Below are 18,641 nucleotides of genomic sequence, written 5' to 3'. Positions count from 1 at the left end.
TTGAGGGATTCGAAGCGCACCGCTGACACTCGCAGTTCACCCACTATCCCCCAATGAGGGGAGAGGTCTGTCCTGCCACAATAGCTACTCTGGAGGTGAGAGGAGAACGCTGTTCCCCTGGCAACCAGAGGCAAGCCGCTTTCATTCTCGCGATAAGAAGAAAGGGCTGTACCATCCAGAACGGAGACTTGGGGGGCAGGGGCTCCGAAGCGCTGACGGATCTCCAGGAGCTGGGGCAAGTCGACTGTCTCATCTGTGTTCCCGGAGGGCAGTGTGGGTGGGAATGACTAGTTCCTATTTAGATTGAACATGGAACATGGATGTCTGGATACTTGTAGGACTCTGGACCTCACTATTAATATGGTGCCCGCCTGGCAGGTCTGCTCCCCTCTCTGGGCTCAGTTTACTTCTGGGTGATGATAATTCCTTCTTCACAAGATTGTAGTGCAGCTCAAGAAGATCATGCATGTGAAGTTCTTGGTAAAGTTTGGATGCCATATAAATAAAAATAGTAATTGCACAAATGAAGCCACAGTCCAAAAAGGGTAATAATTACTGTTTGTGGTTTCTCTAATTCTTAGAGCATGAAGACTCCTCTGAGACCACAAACTGATGTTCTTCATTCCTAAGGTGACATTTTTACAATGAAAAGGAGGACAAAAACAAATTGAAGAAAACAATATCGTAAATAAAAGAAACATTTTATTCATTGCAACAATAATACACTATAATATGATAAATGAACAATAAAAACATTTGTAATATTTTATATTATAATTATGCTTACATGCCTATTAATTTTTAATAATAATTGTAAGAAAAAAGTACTCATTTAGATACAAATACGTCACATCACACACAATGGATAGACTGCATCGATTGAATATGGACATTTACAGATTAGTCTTCCATTATCAAAAAGGAGGACATGTAGGAGGACACTTTTCGAGGGAGGATGGAACTTACAAAAGAAAGACTGTCCTCCCTAAAGGAGGACAATTGATCACCTTATCATTCCTAGTACCATGAATTACCTGCTTTTTTCCCCAGTTGAACAGTACTTTATAATTTATAAGGCATTTTCACATACCTTTATCCTTGTTGTTTTAGGCAGGTAGGATGTGGTGGTGGGATCCAACTGGTTCGCACTGGTTCTACAGAACTGATACCTAATTTTTTGTTGAGTTCAGTGAACAGGTTGTTAAAATGGCACTTATAATCTGGGTTCTCTCTCAGGTGGGTGCCTGGGCATCCGCCCAATGTGGAAATCACAAATTTACATTCCCTACTCTTTTTATTTTTTTAAGGAACACCTCAGTTTTAATAGACTTTTTAAAAAAAATTTTTTTTAAAGACTTTATTCATTTTAGAGAGGAGAGAGAGGGAGAGAGAAGGGAGGAGCAGGAAGCATCAACTCCCATATGTGCCTTGACCAGGCAAGCCCAGGGTTTTGAACCAGCGAAGTCAGCATTCCAGGTCAACGCTTTATCCACTGCGCCACCACAGATCATGCTTACTACATTCTCTACTCTTAACATTCATCAGTGCAACAGCATATTCTAAGTGCCCATAGTAATGTTCGTTCTGTCCATAGGTGAAAAAAATTGCAAGTGAGGACACCAGCCAAGAAGCAATATAGAAGTATCTTAAATAAGTTTTATTGTTTTTTGTCAGGTATTATTTAATATTTTTTCATTAATATTTTAAAAGTCTTTCTTATAATCTAGTTTTGTGTGCCTCTTTTATTCTAAAATGTTAAATGCATGAAATCGCCTGACCAGGCGGTGGCGCAGTGGATAGGGTGTCGGGCTGGGATGCAGAGGACTCAGGTTCAAAACCCTGAGGTCGCCAGCTTAAGCTTGGGCTCATCTAGTTTGAGCAAGGCCCACCAGCTTGAACCCAAGGTCTCTGTCTTGAGCAAGGAGTCACTTGGTCTGTTGTAGCCCCTTGGTCAAAGCACATATGAGAAAGCAATCAAATGAGAAACTAAGGTGCCGCAACGAAGAATTGAAACTTCTCATCTCTCTCCCTTCCGGTCTGTCTGTCCCTATCTGTCTCTCTCCGTCTCTGTCACACACACACACACACACACACACACACACACACACACACAAATTTTTTTTAATAAATTAATTAATTAAATGCATGAAATAATAAACTACCTTTCAGTATATCTTTTTTTATTCTTAAAATGGTCATTAGGGCAGAGAACCAGTTGTTAAATTATTTGAATCCTACCATTGGTAGTGGTGTTTTGTTGTTTTGTTATGTTTTTTAAGTGAGAAAAAGGAAAGTAGTAAGACAGATTCCCACATGTGCCCCCACCGGGATCTACTGGATCCCAGCAACCCCAGTCTAGGACCCATGCTCAATCAACTGGGCTATTTTTAGCACCTGAGGCTGCCTTGCTCAGACCAAAGGAGCTATCCTCAGTGCCCTGGCCAATGCTCAAACCAATCGAGCCACAGGCTGCCAGAGGGGAAGAGAGAGAGAAGGGGGAGAGCGAGGGGAAGAGAAGCTGATGGTCACTTCTCCTGTGTGCCCTGACCTGGGATTGAACCCGAGATGTCCATATGCCAGGCTGATGCTCTATCCACTGAGCCAACTGGCCAGGGCCTGTTTTTCATCAGAGCAAATAGACAAAAGTTAAGTGAGTTACTCGCTCAAAGGTTAAGTGACTTACTCGCTGAACCACAACTACAATCTAGGGCAGTGCTGGCTCTAAATACCACTGATATGCTGCTAAATCATGAATTCCTATCTCCAGCCCAGACTTCTCCCCTGAAATCTTGTATCTGACTATGTGACATGTCTCCTTAGACATCTCCACTTGGATGTAAGAAGCATTTCAAACTTCACATGTCAAAAAACAATCTTCTCCACAATCCCCTCCACCACTACAACCCTCTTATCCATCTCAGTTATGGTAAGTCCATCCTGCCAGGCTCAGACCAAAAGCCTGAAGTTATCCTCAATTCCTCTTCCTCCCATATTCTACACTCAATTTATCAATCCTATCAGCTCTACATTCAATATATATACAAGCGTTGGCCCAGCTTGTGGTTGTCCCAGGTTCAATTCCTGGTCAGGGCACACAGAAGAGGCACCCATCTGCTTCTCCACCCCCCCTCTAGCTTCTCTCTCTCTCTCTCTTTCTCTCTCTCTCTCTCTTTCTCTCTCTTTCCCTCCTACAGCCATGGCTCAATTGGAGCAAGTTGGCCCTGGGTGCTGAAGATGGCTCCATGGCTTCTGCCTCATGTGCCAAGAAGAACTCAGTTGCCAAGCAACGGAGCAATGCCCCAGTAGGGCAGAGCATCACCCCCTAGTGGGCTTTCCCGGTGGATCCTGGTCAGGGCACATGTGGGAGTCTGTCTCTGCCTCCCCTCCTCTCATTGTGTATATATATCCAGAATCCAACCACTTCTCAGTGCCTTCAGTGCTTCCATTGAGGTACATCTGCCATCATCTTTCATCTAGATTTTTGCAATAACCTTTTAACTGTTGCCTTTCTTATCCCTACTACTTTCAAACAGCAGCCTGAATGATGCTTTCAAAACCTAAGTCAAACCATGTCACTCTCTGCTCAGAGCTCTCCATGGCTCCCCATTTCTCACAGAGTTCTTACAATGCCCACCAGTCCTAAATGACCAGGCCCTCCATTTTCCCTCAGACCTCCAGTACCTGGTACACTTTGGTTCAGCCTCACTGTCCTCCTTGTGGGTATTTCTATGCAGAAATTTCTTCCCAGTGTTTTTCAGGAAATTTATGTTTATCCAAATTTTTTTAAAAATCAGTTGAGAAATCAGGAAAACTGGAGAAAGTATTCTAATTCTTCTAGGAGAATTAAACCTTAGCAATCAACATAGAGATGTTACTAAAGAAATCCACCAATGTCAAGTTGAATGCAAGAACAGGAAATGCGCCCTGGCCGGTTGGCTCAGCGGTAGAGCATCGGCCTAGCGTGCGGAGGACCCGGGTTCGATTCCCGGCCAGGGCACACAGGAGAAGCGCCCATTTGCTTCTCCACCCCTCCGCCGCGCTTTCCTCTCTGTCTCTCTCGTCCCCTCCCGCAGCCAAGGCTCCATTGGAGCAAAAGATGGCCCGGGCGCTGGGCATGGCTCTGTGGCCTCTGCCTCAGGCGCTACAGTGGCTCTGGTCGCAACATGGCGACGCCCAGGATGGGCAGAGCATCGCCCCCCTGGTGGGCAGAGCGTCGCCCCTGGTGGGCGTGCCGGGTGGATCCCGGTCGGGCGCATGCGGGAGTCTGTCTGACTGTCTCTTCCCGTTTCCAGCTTCAGAAAAATGGAAAAAAAAAAAAAAAAAAGAACAGGAAATGCTGATACTTGGAGTCAGAAGTTGAGGTCAACTTTCTGGAATCTGGGACAGGAGCACCTGGGAGAGATGCAGTTACAATCTGATTGGTCAGTCTTGCTTGGAGGTGGTGCCATGTTATGTTCCTGGCCCTATCTGTTACTAACAGGGAGTCATTCTTGGAAATTATATAAATATTAATAAGTTAATACTCATATACTTTATATAAATTCTATGAGTGGTATTGCAAGAAATAAGTTTTGATTCAAAATAAGTCCTTAAATTGACAGTTTCCAACTCATGATTCTGTGAAGTGCTATTAACCTTGCATGGAGATTCATATGCTACTTTATTCAAATGACACCCAATAATGTTCTCTGTGTTCTCCAGTATTTGCATATTTGCTATAGGTGACAATTCTTGTAAACACTTCTAAATTTAAGAGTTCCTGTACTTCAGATAATCATGATAAGTAAAATATGAAAATATTTGGAAATACTTCAGATAATCATGATAAGTAAAATATGAAAATATTTGGAAGTATTTTAGAATACAGAGGCTCCTCAGGTTATGACACAGTTCTGTTCCTATGACAGTGACGTAACCTAAATTTTGGTGTAAGTTGAAACACACCCTAGCCCAGGGGTCTCAAACTCAACTCAGCATGTGGGCCGCAGAGCAAGATCATAGCCGTTAGGCGGGCCGCACTAGGTCTACAAAAGGCAATTGTTACGCAACACTTTTCTCACTGCAGTTGAAAACAAAAAAAAATCAGTACAACAAGCACAATCGTACATGCAGTTTACTCAGTATCACAAAACGACCAGAAACTGTAGTTCGCATCACAACTGCTGTTAACTAAGCTAATATCTAGCTAGGATGCTAGAGAAATGAAAAATACAAGTAGGCCCCTAGGCTTACTTAATTTTATCCAAAATATTTTGAACTTCGTGGATTAGTCTGCGGGCCGCACAAAATTGTTCGGCGGGCTGCATGCGGCCCGCGGGCCGCAAGTTTGAGACCCCTGCCCTAGCCTAAGTCACTTACCTATTTTAACACAGTTGTAAAATCATAATCTAGAACTTTAAAACACAAATATCCCACATTATTGCATATTCTTCCACCATGTGCAACCAAATTAGTTCACCCACATAGTCCTTAAGCATAAGCCAAAACACTCATGTCTCAGTTTTCTGAAGTTTCTATGGGAGTGAGCATCATAAACTTGAAACATCATATGTTGAGACTATCATAAACCAAGGACCCTCTGTAATTTAAGATTATGAGAACTACTGGCAGTTTTGATTCTTTACTATCTGTTGGGAATTTGGAAACACTACCCCTTGTTGTTCCTCCTATATGAATAATCACCCTCCCAATAAACACATACACACACATCTCCCTCTCTCCTTCTCTCTCTCTCTCTCTCTCTCTCTCTCTCTCTCTCTCTCTCTCTCTGCCCTGCTGTTTCCTCTGCCTGGAATACAGTGCCCCGCTATTCATTGACTTCCTTCTTCTCTTAGCTCAGGTGGCTTTTTCAGAAAAGAGGGCCTTTCCTGACCTCCTTATATAAAATAATCCTTCCCCCTCTCTGCACTCTCTATGCTCTGTTCCCTTGACTCTGCTTTATTTTTTTATAAGGAGAAGAGATGCCATTGTTTGGATTCTGATACTAAGTAGCTGGTGACCCGAGCCTAACCGGTCCCCAGGTGCCGCACGCAGGGCTTCTGGTCCACTGACCCTTCTGAGTAGTAGCTAGAGACCAGGTAATCACCAAATGCTGGCACAATTCTAATATTCCATGAATAAAGTCCACTTTTCCCATTTTTATTTTTTGATGATTAGTGATGCTCATTAAGAATACAACACATTTCAGAATTCTTGAGAATGTGGAGGGGAAAAAAACAACCAACTAAAATCAGGGCTATGAAAAAGAAAAAAAGAGAGAAAACTCAGGGGCATGGAGAACAGTGTGGTGATTGCCCTGGTTGGGGGTTGGGGGAAGCAGGGAAGGGCTGACGAAGTTTGGGGGGGGATAAATGCTGGATGAATGGAGACTTGGGAGTGAACACACAATACCGTGTACAGATGATGTGTTGTAGAAGTGTGTACCTGAAACCTGTATAATTTTGTAAGCAGTGTCACCCCAATAAATTCAATAAAATGTCAGGGTTATGATTAGTGCCCATGATTAACTGGTGTTTTCATTTTTTAAATTGTTGCTTTTAAAATATTTGCAAAAGCCTGACCAGGTGGTGGCACAGTGGATAGAGCATTGGCCTGGGACGCTAAACCCAGGTTTGAAATCCCAAGGTCGCCAGCTTAAGTGTGGACTCATCTGGCTTGAAAGCAGGCTCATCAGCTTGAGTGCAGAGTTGCCAGCTCAAGTGTGGGATCATAGACATGACCTCATGGTCACTGGCTTGAGCCCAAAGTCATTGGCTCAGTTGGAGCCCCCTGGTCACGGCACATATGAGAAAGCGATCGATGAACAACTAAAGTGCCACACATACGAGTTGATGCTTCTCATCTCTCTTCCTTCTTGTCTATCCCTGTCTCTCTCTCTAAAAATAAATAAATAAATAAATATCCAACATAAGATAAAGCAAGGGAAAAGAAAATTCATATTCAATAAAAACTTAGTCTCTTCACTGTAACTTTTTCAAACTGAGTCCGAATGATTACATTTGCATAAAATTCATCTCATCTTGGATTGTTTTCTGTCATTCTCACAGTGTTTATTGACTTCTGCTCCTTCCATTTTTGCAAACTGCTGAGAAGTTGTATTTGCCTTGAGGGCAAACTTTAATAAATTTCATTTGTTGTGTGTTAGTATACAATAAATCGTGTCTTTGTTTTTAGTTGTCTGAAATAATTCTGTGTCAACTATTGCAGGTGATACCCTCAAAACAAATCACATTCGGCCCTAAATCTGAGAGCACCATATGGTTTCCATGCTGTTTTCCAAAATTGTGTTCAAAAACCCCAAACAGATTCTAGGAAGTATTGTGTCTTCCAAAATAATTCATAAGGATTTCCGCTAGAGTCAAGATATCTTAAGCTAAAATTCCCCTGGTCTCATTCCAGGTTGGGGACATATGGCAGTGCTGGTTTCAGAGTTGGTTTTTGTTTTTGTTTTCAGTCTCTCTCTCCTTCTCCTGACATTCTCCTTCTGAGTGTAGTCAGATTTTCAATGAGTGAGAGAGCCCACATTGTATTCCATCTGGGCTGCAACTACCATTCCAGTCTTGTTGCCCCAATTTCCTTTTTCTCACCATAAGCTTCAGCCAAACACAACAAACAGCACACTGAAAGAGGAACTGTATCAAGCTTCATAGATTCTACAAACTAGACAGTATTTCTTTTGAAGAGCGCTTCAAAGTGTGTGCCACTGAACAGCTCCCTCTCCTGCTTAGTGTTTTTAAAACTAACATTTACTAAGTGTTTAGGACAGCTTTAGATGCATTATTTCACTTCACTTCATCACATCCAATGAGGCGCCACTATTATCCAGATTTATAGTTGAGATGCAGGGCACAGAGGGGTTAAGTAATTTTTCCGAAGCCATTCAGGAACTGACTCTGGGATTCCAGCCCAAGTTTAGAGGACTGCTCTCTTCACCTCCTCGCTGGACTGAATTCAAGAAAAGAGGTTCTTTGTATCCACTAGATGGTGCTAACCGTTTTCTGATGAAGACAAAACTGCAGCTGCTCTTTCGAAAACTCGCTTTGCTTGGATTTTAGGTGTGATTCAAGAAACCACTGACCTGAAATATACTATATGTCTGAACTGTGCTTGGGTACATCTTTAAATAGCTATCCAAATTAGAAAAATTAAAATTAGATCTAAAAAAATGGGTTTTTAAAAATATCTTGATACATATTATAAATATCTAGTATCTGATACCATTAGTGACTTTGAGAGAATGAAGCCCTCACACAGAGTTTAAAAGTCCATGTTTTATCTCATCTACCCCTTTTATACCAACTGCATGCCCTCCAGCACCTCCCAGTCCTGCTTGGCCACAGTCCCACCCACGTAATCAAGACTTATGAACAGAGATGTAAAGAAAGCCTTAAAGAACAAAAGTCAGGTTCTGGAACAGATAATCCTATCTTTATTCAAATAAAAATGCATTTTAATATGTGCTTAGCACATTTTTTAGTACTTAAAAGCTATGAAATAAATCTGCTAAAAATGGGCTCTCAGATTTTGTTGTTCATAAAGATCATTCAGGTGTTATTTAAAATGTTGATATCAGTCCCTGTTCCCTGATTTAGTAGGTGTGGGGTCCAGCCCAGGAATCTGCAATTGAACAAGTACCTTGATGATTCTGGTGCAGCTGAACCAGGAACATGCTTTCCAAGACACTGACTTCAGGCCTGGCCGGATAGGATAGCTCTGTTGTTTAGAGTGGCATTCAGAAGCACAGCGGTTGCCAGTTTGATCCCTAGTCAGGGCACATATAGGAACAGCTGTTCCTGCCTCTCTAAAATCAATTTTAAAATAAATAAGTAAAGACAAACAAACAGAAAAACACTGAAAACAGCGATAAGATGGCTGCTCTGAGACGCACTGGACCTGTGCAATAAAGTAAGCTTCCTTTGCAAATACTAAGCTAGAAACTGAAAAATGTTCTTCCTTCTCTTTTCCTTGACTCTGAAGCTTTTCCTTCCACTGCTGTCTATTGTGAAGTGCTACACAGAATCAAGTGCTAGCCGGAGGTTGTCCCCGTTTTAAAAATCAGGGGGGAAAGCTTGCTACTTCTCAGTATTCATTAGTCCAAACACATAATGATACCTTTTAAAAATTTTTATATTGAATGTATTGGGGTGACATTGGTTAATATCATATAAGCTTCAGGTATACAATCTATAATACATAATCTGTATATTACATTGTGTGCTCACTACCCCAAGTCAATCTCCTTCCATCACCATCTCTCCCCCCTCCCCTCCCCCACCTTCTCCCCACCTCCTACAATCCCCATTCTGTTGTCTGGGACTATAGATTTTTTTCTTTGCTTAATCCCTTCACCTTTTCCATCCAGTATAATAAGACCTTTTGAATTTTGTAAGTGAAAAGAGTTAACCCATGCATTTTCATGTAACCTGTTTAACTTGTTCACATGACATGGTTATCTGTGTGGGAAAGACACAAAACTGTGCCAGGTGGCTGTGGAGATACAGAAAAACCACACACAGGCAGTGTAGCTATACGTTTATGGCCCACAGGGTTAATAAAGTCTTGTTTATTAAAAGATAATAAAGTAAATAAAAGAAAATGAAGATACCTTCTAAAATCCAGAGGTTTTTATTATTGGTGGTAGGGGGATTGTTTTGTTTTTCTGTTTTGTTTGTCATTCCAGTTCAGCCCTCAAGAGATCAGCTCTACCAAGTGAATCATTTCTGACCAGAAAGGAAGACATCTTTCTCTTCTTTTCCAGAGAATCCCCTCACAGTAACAGTCTGCTTACCTCTCTCATTACATTGCTGGCTCCATAGTTCCGTCGCCTGCAGCAATTCTGTACCTGTAAAGAATTAAAGAGCTCACAGAAGCTTCCCGAGGTTAGCTCTGGTTTCTGCCTAGGATACCAGTTGAGATTACGGTGTTCTACTCATGGCATTTGGCCCTTGCCAAAGGAATGGACGAGACACTGCTTACGGATAATGGCTGAAGAGAAATTTAGTAATTTCACTACAACAATCAATCTTGGTCTGAACCCCAGTTTCTGAACACTGCCCGTGCATTGAGTGGCATGCTTCATGCTTCAACATACTGGCAAGCTTGTCTTCAATTCCAAACCATAACTTTTGTATCAAGCTTAGGTCTCTGATCCCATAGGAGGGTTTTTGTTTTACATTGGTCTCTGGATCTATGTACAAAAACACATTTTTTTAGTATATAAATTATATAAGTCTTGATTATTATAGAAGCCTTTATATTTGTGTAAACACAAAGTAAAAGAAGTTAAAAGCAAATTAATAGTGTATTAGAAGTGGATTCAAACCAAACTAAGGTTCTTGAGCAGCAGTGTAAAGAGAAATTACTTTTCTGATTAGCCTGGGGGAGATAAAGAAGAAACAGCTCAGCAACCACAGAGGCTTCTGGGCCGACAGTCAGGCTGCCGTCCCCCATGCTCAGCATCTTACTCCTCACACAGCTTTTCCCTTATTTCACATTCAGAGTAATGTTTCTATCTGTAAACATACAATGTGTTTCTTAGACTAAGAACTGATCATTATTTTGATGACTATTGGCTTTCTTGTTTAAGTCTTTTTCTTATTTGATCAAAAAAAAAAAGCCTTATTTAATAGAGGCTGATTTATTTTCCTTTCATCTTATCCTAACAAACTAAAATTAATTTTCTAATTTGGCTCAAAATTTGTTATGTAACTCATACATTGACGTACAAAACCATTTTAAATAATTTATTAAATTTAAATGCTTTCCTGGTTTCTCATCTGGTCTCTGCTAAGAGCTGACCAGGGCCTGGCATCTTAATCTTTCTCAATCTGTTTCTTTATCTGGTAAAATAAGGGACTGGCTAAAGGTTTCTAAGCCTACCTCTGCTCTAAGACGCTGTGGTCGTCTGATTGAAGGGGGCAGGGCTCTCTTAGGAATCAACCTGCTTGTGTGTCCTAGCCTAAACTGCAATATAGTATTCATACCAGCAGAAAAGCACCTGCTCAACAGGCTGGGCAGCAACAATTGCCCGTTTAGGAACACCTGGGTAACGGTAACAGCCACCTGTCTTGTCCTCTGCAATCTACAAAGAATTAAACAAAGCCAAACCACAATAGGTGCGCCCTGTTTTGATAATATGATGCAGTAGAATGAGTTGAAAATTGGTGTAGGGTTTTTGAGATTTGGATTTGTATCCCCTCTGTTGTTGATTCTAGGACAAGCCTCTTTGCCTCTCCAGACCTCCATTTCCCAATGCATCTGTTAAAACATGGGAAGAGAACCCCCAAGCACTCTTCTTTACATGAACCCCGTCCAGCTTCTGACCTCCACTCATTTTAAGTAGAAAGTGTCAGGAGTAAGGGGAATTTCTGAACACTAACTACATAGCAGTTACCTCTCTATTCACAATAACTAGCAAGAAGAAAATTGAAGGCCTTAGGGAAATATTTTTTATCTTCTCAATCTACTATCTACTAAATTACTTAAACTTCATCATAAAAAAGACACTTAAAAGTACTGGTTTCTGCTCCTCATATTTTGTTTATGGGTTAGGAATTTTTTTAAACCGTGAGTTTTGGTCCAAGGTCTTGGAAAAAAATCACTTAATCTCCTGAGTTTTAATTTCTTCATATTAAATTACAACAGTGGTATATGACTAGGCTAAGAGCTTCCAAATTTCAAGTACTATGATATATATGATACATATAAAGTAAATGGGCATTTTGGGGGGAAAGAAATTTCCTGGATATAAAGAACGACCATGCTATCCATCAAAAAACAAAATCACTGAGGAATATGCACCCTCATAAAGAAATGATTTTCACTTTCCTTCAGCAATTCACGTCAGCACTGGGTCATATACTGCTCTCTGACTTTTGTGAGGGTTTCTGTCCCCTCAGCTGTCCAGAGGGCACAGACCGTATCTTGGACACTTTAGACTCCACTATAATAGTGTGCATTAAATACAATAATATTTACCATAATGAATGAATGAATTTTGTTAATAGTTCATATATTTGCAGGGAAGAGTATCAGGTGATCCTGAAGGAACATGGGCAATTGGTGAAAGTGATTTGATGGCAATGACTCTTTTTTTTTTTTTTTTTTTTGCATTTTTCTGAAGCTGGAAACAGGGAGAGACAGTCAGACAGACTCCCGCATGCGCCCCACGGGGATCCACCTGGCACGCCCAACAGGGGGCGATGCTCTGCCCATCCTGGGCGTTGCCATGTTGCGACCAGAGCCACTTAGCGCCTGGGGCAGAGGCCAAGAAGCCATCCCCAGCACCCAGGCCATCTTTGCTCCAATGGAGCCTTGGCTGCGGGAGGGGAAGAGAGAGACAGAGAGGAAGGCGTGGCGGAGGGGTGGAGAAGCAAATGGGCGCTTCTCCTGTGTGCCCTGGCCGGAAATCAAACCCGGGTCCTCCGCACGCTAGGCCGACGCTCTACCGCTGAGCCAACCAGCCAGGGCGCAATGACTCTTAAACTAAGAGTAAACTCAGTGCAGAATTAAGAAGCAGGACTTGAGGCAGAAGACAATGTCAATCTTGGCATTCCATCAAGTGTTTCTTAACATTTACTCTGAACCACCTGCCTTTACAACAAATGGAAAATTATGAAGCAGAAGAAAATTCGGGAAATAACATCGAGAAAAACAGCTGTCAGGCATGAAGGATTTTAATCCAGTCCCCAGTACAGTTTAATAATATGTGCCAAGTGAGTATTGAAAAATAGTCATAATAATGATAGATGATAATGATCACCAGTACTTTAGAGGGTGCAGTAGAAGAATTGGGCTCTAATGCTTTTTGTGCTGTTTTTAGCTCTGTCTCCAATTTGCTTCATTTCTTAGGAATAATGACATGGCCATCTGTGCATCTAGTTTCCCCATCTGCAAAATAGAGATCATATCATTTCCTACAGAAAGGCTGTGGGCTGTGCTTTAATATCCTCCAGGAAAGGGTCGTATATAAATACAGAGCAGGCAATGAGAAACCAAAGGGAATAAACTTGAAGGCAGAGAGTATTATAAATTAAAATTAAGACCTTCTAAATAATAGTCTAATGACTTGAAGTAGTTAGTGCAACAGAACTTATATTGCTTTCACATTTTTTTGCATTCACTTAGGTATTTTTTTAAGTAGGTGGAAATATAAATAACAAATAAATAAATAAATTCCAGGACATTTTAATTCATTAACTCAATGTTTCTATACATATTTATCTAAAATATTATATGAGTTCTACATTAATTTCTGAAGCAAATTAGCATTATTTAAATTAAACTTACTCCCTCCATCACCATTTATCCCCCTCTGCCCTCCTTACAACTCCCACACCCCTTTTCCCTCCTGCAGTCCCCACCCTACTGTCTGTGTTTATGGTTTTTTCTTCTTCACTTAATCCCTTCACACACAATGCAATATATAGATGATTATCATAAGAGTTGTGCACCTAAAACCTATATAGTTTAATTAACCAATGTCACCCTAATAAATTCAATTTAAAAATATAAATAAATATATATAAAGCCTAAAAATTAATTAATTAAACTTATTCATAGAAAGTAGCAATAATTATAAGGAGTTAATAACCCAAATTTATAAAGAACTACTAAAGACACCAGGAAGGTAAACAATCCAATTAAAAAATGGACAAAAGAAATGAATAGACACTTCTCCAAAGAGGACATGCAGATAGCCAATAGGCATATGAAAAAATGTTCAATGTCACTAATCATCAGAGAAATGCAAATTAAAATCACAATAAGATATCACCTCACACCTGTCAGAATGGTGCTCATCAACAAAACAACACAGAATAAGTGCTGGCGAGGATGTGGAGAAAAGGGAACCCTCCTGCACTGCTGGTAGGAATGCAGACTGGTGCAGTCACTGTGGAAAACAGTATAGTGTTTCCTCAAAAAATTAGAAATGGAACTGCCTTTTGACCCAGCTAATCCACTTTTAGGAATACATACTAAGAATACCAAATCACTAATTCAAAAGAAGATGCAGTCCCATGTTTATTGCAGCATTGTTTACAATAGACAAGATTTGAAAACAGTTCAAGTGTCAGTCAGTGGACGAGTGGATTAAAAAGCTGTGGTACATATATACAATGGCAGACTACACAGCCATGAAAAAGGAAATCTTACCTTTTGTGATGGCATGGATGGACCTGGAGATTATTATGTTAAGTGAAATAAGCCAGGCAGAGAAAGACATATATCCTATGATCTCTCTCATATGTGGAATCTAATGAACAAAGTGAACTGAGAAATGGAATAGAGGCAGAGGTGGGGTCACAGGGAGCAGAGGGACAGCTGTCAGAGGGAAGGGGAATGAGGGGATGGGATCAGAGAAGGTGAAGGGATTAGTGAAATTATATATATATAAAACACATAGGTACAGGTAACAGAACAGCAAATCCCAAGAGGAAGGGGAGGGAGTTAGAAGGAGGGGAAAGAGGGGTATAAAGGGGGACATGGTGGGGAGGTGAGGGTGTTATATTTAGTGGGACACTTGAATCCATGTTAACAATAAATTAAAATTAATAAAAAAAATTTTAAAGACGTAATAATTCTTAAAAGTGTTTTAATATACTAGAAAAGAAAAAAGAAATATTTCTTCTTGGTTATTGAGAGGTCACAGAGGAAAAAATAGAATTCAGAACAACTTACAATTGCCTAGTTTGTAGAGCCAAACCAAAAGAATTATCGCATAAATTGACATCATTTGAATATATCAGCAAAAAGCCATTGGTTATTCTGACCCTGAAAGCCTAAATTGCCTTGTTTCCTCAATTCCCTTTAGTTATGCATATGTTTCTTGGTTTTTCTTTTGTTTAGTCTTATGGTTCATTGCAAAATTCAGAGGCTTTTTAAAGTTAATTTGTATTTTTTTTTTCTATACATGTAGATTGTTTTAAAATAGAACAAATGGGCAAGACTGACCTGTGGTGGCACAGTGGATAAAGCGTCAACCTGGAATGCTGAGGTCACGGGGTCCAAATCCTAGGCTTGCCTGGTCAAGGCACATACAAGAAGCAACTATGAGTTGATGCTTCCCACTCCACCCTCCTCCCTCCACCTTTCTCTCTCTCTAAAATCAATAAATAAAATCTTTAAAATAGAACAAATGGGCTTAAATAAAATAAATGAACAAAACAATCCCAAAGACAAGAACCTGCAATAATTTTAGCTGTCTCTTTTGGCATTCACACACCTCCACATTCTAATTAATATATGCATTCTACTCTTCTGTGTGTTATCCATTTTGGATATAATTTGATTGCAACCTCATGGTAGATAAGGATATTGCTCTCTTGAACAATCATTCCCTCAATTTCTCCTCAATTTACTCTTCTACAATATTACAATTTTCAAATTAAATGAACATTTCATATTTAGATTAATATATTCATGCAAATATTATCACCCCTAAAAATCATAAATTATTAATTACTTTTCTTTCTTACCTTTTACTTCTTCTGAAGTTAAGAATAGCCTTATTGTTTCTTTCATTTAGTTCCCTTTGTACCTATTGCTAACTCTTCCCACATCTCCCAAAGACTGCTTTGTGTCATGTCTCCGACCTGGGCCGGTTCACCCCTCCTTAGGCAACCTGGTGGTCCCCTGCTCCCGGGAGGTCACCATATTGATGCCGAACTTAGTGCGGACACCCGATCAGCATAGCGCACTACAGCCCAGAACTCCTGGGCTCAAGCGATCCTCCCGCCTCAGCCTCCGGAGTAGCTGGGACTACAGGCGCGCGCCACCACGCCCGGCGCTTTGCGTCATGTCAAGTAACCTGTCAGTTACACACTGAGTAGGAGACATCCCTTTTGAAGGAATTCCTAGCTCCTTTTCTCAGGACTGGTTGCTTCTCAGGCCTCCTGCATATCATCTTGGGATCTCCTTCCACTCATCCTAGGAGTTTCCTTGGCCTATACTAAATGAATGTATTCTAAATGCCCTCATTTTATTGAAGCACAACATCCAGTAGCTTCATCATATTAAAAGACAATACAGTGGCAAAAAAAAAAAAAAGCCTCCATACATGGGGTACTGGTAGGTGATCTCCAGAGGGCGGGCACGTGGCCCTCATTGTGTACTTTCCCAGTGAGAGATACGGCACTGGTGTGCCCACTTTCAACCCCCTTCAGCATCCACCCACAGTCTCCTTCCAGATTGGCCAGTGGCTAGCTCCTGTGGTGCATTTGACACTTAGAAAAACCACCCATTCTCCCCACACCAGATCATGGGTATGCAGAATTCCTCCTCTCTTTAGCCTTCTATCTCTCTCAATTCATTTCCCACACTTCCAAATTCATAGAGAGCAGACCAGCAAATTCACACCCTACGCAGAGATCAAACTAAAAAGAAAAGAAGGCCAGGCTTACATTTTCCACCAAATAGACATGCTAGACACCCTTTTAAATTTCTTCTGTTTTCTCTCTTTCTCTCTCTCTCTCTCTCTCTCTCTCTCTCTCTCTGTGTGTGTGTGTGTGTGTGTGTGTGTGTGTGTGTGTGTGTGTGTGTGTGTATGGGGGGTAGTGGAGAGGGTTTGGGCGGCAGAGTTGATTCTGCTGTTTCTTAAATCATATAAATGTGAGAATTTTAAACACCTCTTTGTCCTCAACTGTGGGACTTCAGCAACAATTCCAGGACATCAGAAAAATCTGTTGAGCATCCTGTTTTACACATAACGTGACCAGTTAGAACAATTCTGGTGTACCTGCTTCCTCATTCATATTTGGCAGGAGTAGCGCACTGATGAACCATTCATGGAATATAAATCCATCCTTCACTCTGATAGGTCAACTCAGAGGACATACCCACCCCCAGACCCATAAGAGTCACCAGAGAATACATGTTTCCACTAATCAGGCTCGACCCCAGGAGCTGGGATCGGTCCCTGTGAGGAAGAAGGAAGGAAGAGGGATGTTGAGAAGGTATCAGTATCTGCTACGGCTTATGGCACGTGTTCATGTAAAAGAAGTCCAGAATAATCTTCGCAGTGACAAAATGTATTAGCCTTTCTTTCCCAAAATCAAGTCCCAGTAAACTAGTGAAAAATGTAATCAACATTTTAGGTACATTTTCTTTTTCAGTGCAGTTTTAATTTTCTCAGTCCCTCCGGATCTATAGCCATTATTTTTATATTTAAAACTGGCTAGAGCTCTCGTATTATCTTTCAAGAGCTAGATTTCGGAAGAGAGGCATACGTCTCATCATTGGCCTTTTAAATAATTGTACACTTAGATTACATTTTCCTCTGAGAGAAAAAACCCACACACGGAAGGTCAGGGTTTAATTCTATATAAACCTTAGAAAAGTAGAATATAAAACCTGTTTATACCACATTTGCTCCACACAAAAGAAGATGCAAAAGGGAAATAAGAATTTTGCTAAGGGAAATCCAAAATAAATTTATATAAAAGATTTTTTGTAAACATTAATTCATATGTAGAATACTAATAATAACAGGCTATAGAAGCATAAAATTTCAGAGTTGAAAGGGAACTTAAAAGCCTAATTCCCTGCTCAAGGTTTGAATATAAACTAATTGCTACAATCCAAAAACCCAGTATGGAAAATATAATATTCTTTATTATTTTCTTTGCTATAGCTCAATTTTCATTGAGATAATGGGATAATAGAAGTAATCTCAGACATTTAAGGTTTCTTTCTCTCTCACATTATACCATGGTGTTGTGGGCATGCATGTGGAAACATCTGTCCTTCCTCAGTGTCATTGCCTACATGGCCATCTCTTGCCCCATTTGCTTCAGCGATCCATCCTTCTTGTCCACCTGAACCAGCTTTCTTTTTCTTTCAGGACACTCCTCTAAAAGCCTTTGAGTCAGGTTGGGAGGCCCTGGCTGCTGAGACTCACTGCTGGATACTACACTGGGGATCCAAGCAGGACACACCCAGGTTCCCTTTGCAATTGCTCAAGTCTTTATTTTGCTGCATCCCTGGGGTTTGCCTGGGAGGCATTAGGGCCCCTTTATCCAGAAGGTACAGATGTCTGCACTCTTGTCACTTGCACCTGACTTCTCTGGACAATTCCAGAATAGTCTACCTATGGGGATGGTCCCACCCTCCTCAAGCCTTTGGCTAGCCCAAGGTTTTTCAGCGTTGGCACTATTAATATTCTGGACCAGATAACTGCTGTAGGAGAATGTCCTGTGCATTGTAGGGTGATTAGGCAGCCTCCCTGACTTTTACCCACTAGATGCCAGTAGCACCCCCAAATTTTGACAATCATTACCAAATATCCACTGTGCTTACTCCAAGAGTCCCATCCATTTTCCTCAGACCCAGCCTTTGATACACAACTAGAAAGACTCACATGATAGTTGCTTTCCTTGAGACAATGACCGCCTTCCCCCCTCCCTGAGGTAGCACATGTGAACGTGAAGAGCGAGGCAAAGGACGGGATGCATCAAGGAATATGGTTAGTATTTCAAAGGCATTTTCCCACTTGTTGCCTTAAAATGTACACCACATCATTCCAGTTCTTCTTTTGTTTGCATATTTCCTTTTGTACATAGACTGCAATAAATAAACATATAGAAAGAAGTTTAAGAGGCAGAAAGAGATTTAATCTCTAAATTCTGACCAATACAACAACGAAA

Source organism: Saccopteryx leptura, chromosome 6 (genome assembly GCF_036850995.1).
Source record: "Saccopteryx leptura isolate mSacLep1 chromosome 6, mSacLep1_pri_phased_curated, whole genome shotgun sequence".
Taxonomy (NCBI): Eukaryota; Metazoa; Chordata; class Mammalia; order Chiroptera; family Emballonuridae; genus Saccopteryx; species Saccopteryx leptura.
The sequence above is the reverse complement of the archived record's forward strand: the minus strand, read 5'-3'. Positions refer to the sequence as shown.